This window comes from Lactuca sativa, chromosome 7 (genome assembly GCF_002870075.4).
Source record: "Lactuca sativa cultivar Salinas chromosome 7, Lsat_Salinas_v11, whole genome shotgun sequence".
In the NCBI taxonomy this organism is placed as follows: Eukaryota; Viridiplantae; Streptophyta; class Magnoliopsida; order Asterales; family Asteraceae; genus Lactuca; species Lactuca sativa.
Genome location: NC_056629.2, coordinates 156,669,427 through 156,675,827, shown reverse-complemented (window position 1 = coordinate 156,675,827; position 6,401 = coordinate 156,669,427).

Genomic DNA, 6,401 nt, shown 5'->3' with positions numbered 1-6,401 from the left:
TTTCGGATGTGCTCCAGATCTATCTCCCTCTCCCTTGCCCTGGCAATCATAGATTCCACGGTAGGGCAAGCTAAAAAACTGACATGCTCTCGAATATCAGCTCGTAGCATGTCATGATAGCGGGCCCTCCTCATATCTTCGTCATCCGCGTACTGGGGCACCAGCAACGCCCTCTCCCGGAACTTGGCGGTGATCTCCGCCACAGTCTCCGTCGTCTGCCTCATATATAGGAACTCCTTGGCCAGTTGCTGAAGCTCGACAGTCGGCGCAAACTCTGCCCTGAACCTGGTCACGAAGTCCGACTGGGTTATAGCCTCGACAGCCGAGGGTCCCAACGAGTCACCAACGGACTCCCACCAATCCCTAGCTCGATCTCTCAAACATCCTGCTGCATATCTCACCTTCGACCCCTCAGGGCGGAAGCTAGTCAACTGTGTAGACTCAATGTCTGCAATCCATCGTCTGGCAGCTATGGGGTCCTTCGCCCCGTGAAAATCCGGCACACCACTACCCCGAAAGTCCTTGAAGGACAGTGTGCGAGATCCTGACTGGCCATATGCCATGTCGCTCCTGAATCCCCTGAGGCGATCCTCCATCATCTCCAATATCCCTTCCATGATCAACCCGAAGATAATGGGGGTCGACTCAAGGATGCCTTTGGTGATCTCTGACGCGATGAACTCGCTTAGTCCCTCATCTACTGGCTTGGATAATCCTTCGAGTAAGGGACTCATCCCTACAACGGTTAGGACTCAAACAAGAGCTACGCAATAGGGTCAAATCCAACACTCTGAGATTATTCAACCCTGATCACATGTGACTTTAACACATTCACCTAACAGCTAACTCCCATCACTCAAAGCCCACATAGCACAAAGCAAATAGCATTTGGACAAAAGGAAACAATCTTAAGCAACTCTATCCTTGTAGAGAAAACTGAACTAGCATACAATGATAAACTCGTACTATCAGGCATAACCTAAACAGGCTATACTACTGCTGTCTACTCAATTCTAGCATGCAACTTTTCATACATTGAAGCACATAAAGCAGGCACATAAGGCATCACTCCTAGATCCTTAGTCCTATTCTAACATGTTGTTCTACTGAAACTGATAAGCATAACATAAGCTTGTATGGATACCTTGGGGAATACTTACTTGAGCTTGGCCGGTCGCGCACATCACACACTTTGTTCTTTCTTAAAACCCTTTACTTAGCCTTTTAGAACCATTTTCTTTTTCCAGAATCTTTTAATCCCTCGATTTGTGTTCAAACACCCCCGAAGGTGTGTCCGAATCCTTCAAACCAGGGCTCTGATACCAACTTGTAATGTCCCTAAAATACGAGCCAAAAATTTCATTTTTAAAACATGTACTTAGCAAAACATTAGGAATAAAACGTTCAACGATCATATCATTTCACAAAAGACAGAGCATGTCTAGAAAACATTTTTATAAAACATAAAAGTGTCAGAGTACAAATCCCCAGGAAGATCTCATGATGCGGAATACAAGCATGTGTGTGATGTACCGCTACCGCGTCGGATCCTTCCCCTTCGAAGAAGAGGTACCTGAAACCAAAACTGAAAGCTATAAGCACGAAGCTTAGTGAGTTCCCCCAACATACCACATACCATACAATCACATATCGTACATATATTGTCAGGCATATCTGGGTGCCCGACCTACCCCTTCGGTCCTCTTGATCGGATACTGTCTAGTACATCTGGGAGTTACCCTCCCCTTCGGTCCTCTCAAGCGGATATTGACCAGTATATCTGGGAGCTTGCCTCCTCTTCGATCCTCTCTACCGGATACTAACTTGCATATCTGGGTGTTGGTCTCTCCTTCGGTCCTGTCGACCGGAATCTGGGGACTATTTCACCCCCTACTACTACCACATAACACATATCACATAATCTATCTATCATGGCTGGGCACGACCGCCCCTTCGGCCCTATTGACCGGTAATCTGGGGAATATCTCCCCCTACTATCACTAACAAATAGCAGCATATCATACTAGCACATAAACATATCACAGGTAGTAGCAACCTTAGATGAATATCATGGAGACAATCATCTATCATACAACTCCTACTGGTGGGCCGACATTGTAGTCGTAGACCCACCGCTACTGGAAGGTAACTCACCTCAAAGTAGCTGCTGATTGGTGTGGGAATTGACTGTTTTTTGCTGCTGCTGCTCCGGAAATCCTCCGACTATAATTCCCACAAAACACTTAGTCAAATAATGCTAACCGACCTCAGGGTAAAACGAACATTTACCCCTTATCCAAACCAAGAGTCAAAGTCAAAGTCAACTGCCAGTTGACCCAAATCCCCGAGTCCATGAACAACTTGCCGAGTCCATGAACAACTCGCCGAGTTCATGCAAGCAGACTCCCCACTCGCTTCCAGATGCTTATCCGAACATCCTTATGAGAATCTGGGGTTTCTGGGACTAACGGAACACGTTAGATTGCTAATCCTTCGTGAAAACACGAAGGGTTGGACTTCTGGCACTTAAACCCTTCGTACACAATAACAGTTCATGCAACTCGCCGAGTTTAAAGAACAACTCGTCGAGTACCAGGCAATCTTCATAGGACTCGCCGAGTTGTTCATCCAACTCGCCGAGTCTAAGGCCGTATTCATAGAACTCGCCGAGTTCCACCTTGGGACTCGCCGAGTCCCTTGACCCATTTCCCATATGAGCCAAATCCGAGACATGCAACTCTTCAAAACCACAGATCTATGATCCAAGGGCATGCTTAACACATAAAGTTGCAAACTTTACGTGCATGCATGGCCCTATAAGCTCAAAAATGGAATTCTAAGCTCTTTAAGAGGTAATGCACTGAATGGGGTCCTTAATCACTTCAACCACAACAACTTTATGCTTCTAACACGTCCATAAAGTCTAGATCTAAAGTCCTTTTGGATTATTGAGCACAAACACATGGAGTTTGGTGTTTTAGGGCTTGCAAACCACCAAATTGGGATCTAAAGAGCTATAGATCAAGGTAGAGACTTTACTACCTAAATGAAAGCTTCTCCCAAAGTAGATTTCGGATCTACTCCCTCTCTTGCACTCCTCAAACTCTTCTCTTCTTCTTCTTCTAAGCTCCAATTCCCTTCACCAAGCAAGGACTCACTCACAAGCACAAAATGGGGGACTAGGGACTCTCAATACAGCTCTCTAGAAGTGTTAAGGACAACGGGCCGAGTTAATGTCCTTAAATAGGGTGACAATGCTCGGGTTAGGGTTTTTGCGCAAACAGGTCCTACTCGCCGAGTCCACGGCTCGGACCCCGTGTCCCATCTCGCTCCTACTCGGCGAGTTGGTCCTTCAACTCGCCGAGTCCAAGGCAAAATACAAGAATTAAGAATTTAAAATTACAAGAAGTACATACCGAGAACCAGGTGCTACAGTTTGGTTCTATTTTTGGATCAACACAAGGTATGGTACATAAATATTTCATGTTCTAAAATTATTAATTTCAATTCTAAGTTCAATCCTTCATGTGAAACATTGAGAGTTTGGTTGAGGCAGTAACAGAAGTATTCCTAACAGTTGAACATAGGCAGTGTGCTAGACATATCTATACCAATTTTAGAAAGAGATTTAGTGGAGCCATGTTTAAAAATTTGTTTTGGAAAGCAAGAAAGGCAACAAGTGAAACACATTTTAATGGAGTTATGAAGAGATTGAAAAGTTGAATCCAGTTGCAGTTATGTATCTGACTGATAGAGATCCACAGACTTGGTCTTTAGCTTTTTTTAGAGTTCACATTTCATCTTGTGAGTCAGTGGTGAATGGTTTTTCAGAGTGCTTTAATAGTGTGATTTTGGATGCCCAGAAGAAACTTATCATAAGCATGTTAGAGGACATCCGTATATATTTGATGCAAAGGATGGTGAGTATGAAACTAATCGGACAAGGATGGAATCATTATTCCGTTTGTCCAAATATTAGAACAAGGTTGAATATTCTCCAAACTAAGCAAATGTTTGTACACTTATCCAATAACATCCATACCTTACTTATCACATCTCTTAATATTTTGGTTTTTCAACTATGTAGGCATTGGCAGGTCGTATCTTGTGGGGGTATGAAATTTGAAGCAAGGAAATAGACGAGGCATTTATTGTGCATGTTGAAAAAAAGAATGCAGTTGTAGCCTATGTAAACTTAATGGGTATGGCTGCGTACATTCAGTTGCCACTTTCCCCTATTTAAATATCACACCTGATGGGCCATATGTAGATCCACTTAGGGGTGGCAAATCGGGTCATCGTGTCGTGTTTTTGTCTGACACGACACGACACGACAAGGTTTTATGTAACACGAACACGACACGACACGATCTCGTGTTTTTTTTAACTAACACGAAAACGAACAGATTAAAAAACGTCAAACACGACACGACACGACAAAGATAAAATGAAATAAAAATTAATGTATTTAATTAATATTTATTAATACATAACACGAAAAACACGAAAAACATGACAAAAAATGTTAAATCGTGTCAATTTCGTGTCAAATTTTGAACACAAACACGACACGACACGATGTCGTGTTTTTTACATTTGACATGAACACGAATTTGAATTTCAATTTCGTCTCAATTTCGTTTCGTTTCGTGTATTTTTGTCGTGTCGTGTCATCAATTGCCTCCCCTAGATCCACTGTACTTGGCAACATTCTTTCATGAAACTTACAAACAACCAATCCATGGGATGAATGGAAAAAAATGTGGTCTTCTATAGACTTCACACCCCCTTTACCTCCATTGAAATGACAAATTCCAAGTAGGATAACCATAAAGAGAAGAAGGGATGCTTCTGAACGGGTGGTAAAACACACCATTTCAAAGGCAGCGAAGAAGGTTTCTTGTAGCATATGCAAAGAGAAAGGCCACAAAAAGGCCACTTGCAGTCAAGTTACTGATGGGTTTTCAACACTACAACATTCCTATGGTGTACATGCAACCCTAATGCTTTGGATCTAGGTTTTTCTCAAGTTATACATGAAAATAATCATCCAAAGCATATACCCTAATAACTAGCATACAAATTTCGAAATTCATATGTAAAATAGGGTTTGGAACATTACCTTACTTGTTATGTAGCAATAAAAAGAACTCTTTGGCCTTTGAAAGCTTAATGCCCCAATTGTTGCACCTCTAATGAGTCAAAAACACCAAGTAGAAATGGAGAATTATGAGAGAGAGGTTAGGGACTCCTAAAATCAGCTAGGGTATCTTATGGGATCATAGGTGCCAATTTTGAGGAGCCAGTGGTTCCTTTTATAGTTGAGGCTCTTAGGGTTTACAACTTGGAAACCCTAATTCCCTTGCTTAGGCCCTAAGCAACACATGAATCCATTATAGTAAGCCCATGGGTGAGATCTATATGGACTTTCATATAGTTTTTGTCCACCCTATACCAATAGAGTCCATTAGCCCAAACTACAACTATTACTAATTTACATAATTAGTCCCCGTTAATTTAACTAGTCTTTTTTGATCACTAAATTAATTCCAAATTAATTTTTGATCAATACTAATTAAATAATATGATTTCTCAATTAATATATTATTCTTATAATATATTAATAAATCATAATTAACCTCTTTCACATAAGTCATCCTCTTAAATTGCTATGGTGAAGGCAACCAAAAAGGACCATGCTCATAATAAAATCAAGTACATACCAAAAATAGTTATGGACTTAGACACCTAATCCAACATTCTCCCACTTGGATAAATATAGTAACTATTATTGTAAGTACAACTTATGAATTCGATTAGCAATCGTAGCTCTCAAAAGCGGCTGTCGAACTTTGATCTTATCAGAAACGCGTCCTTTAGATAAGGGATCATATATTCCTCTATTCTACAAGATATCATATGGACATGAGACATTGATTATAATCATTCTCTCTGTCCATGTGTTGTTTCCCGATTTCCGATTTATGACGACTGACAATAGACTACAATTGAACACATCAACTTAGTGATAGGTTTTGAGCATTCTAACACTCCTATGGTGTACATTCAACACTAAATACCTTGGATCTATGTTTTCTCTATTATACATGCAAATATCAATTTCCAAGGTATTTATCCTAATTAGCATATTATGAAGTACAAATAATATAAAATCTAGTAGAATGACATACCTCTTTGTTGGTGCTTGATTCCATGTAGCTTGAGAGCCTAGTGCCCCAAGTGTGACACCGCAAATGGTTCACACAACATCAAATGCATTTGGTATAACTTAGAGAGAAATTAGAACACTTCAAAATTGGTGTGCCCTCACTTATTTCACTTGTGGCCGATTTCATCAATAATAAGATCATTATATAGTTAGTCACAATTAGGGTAAACCC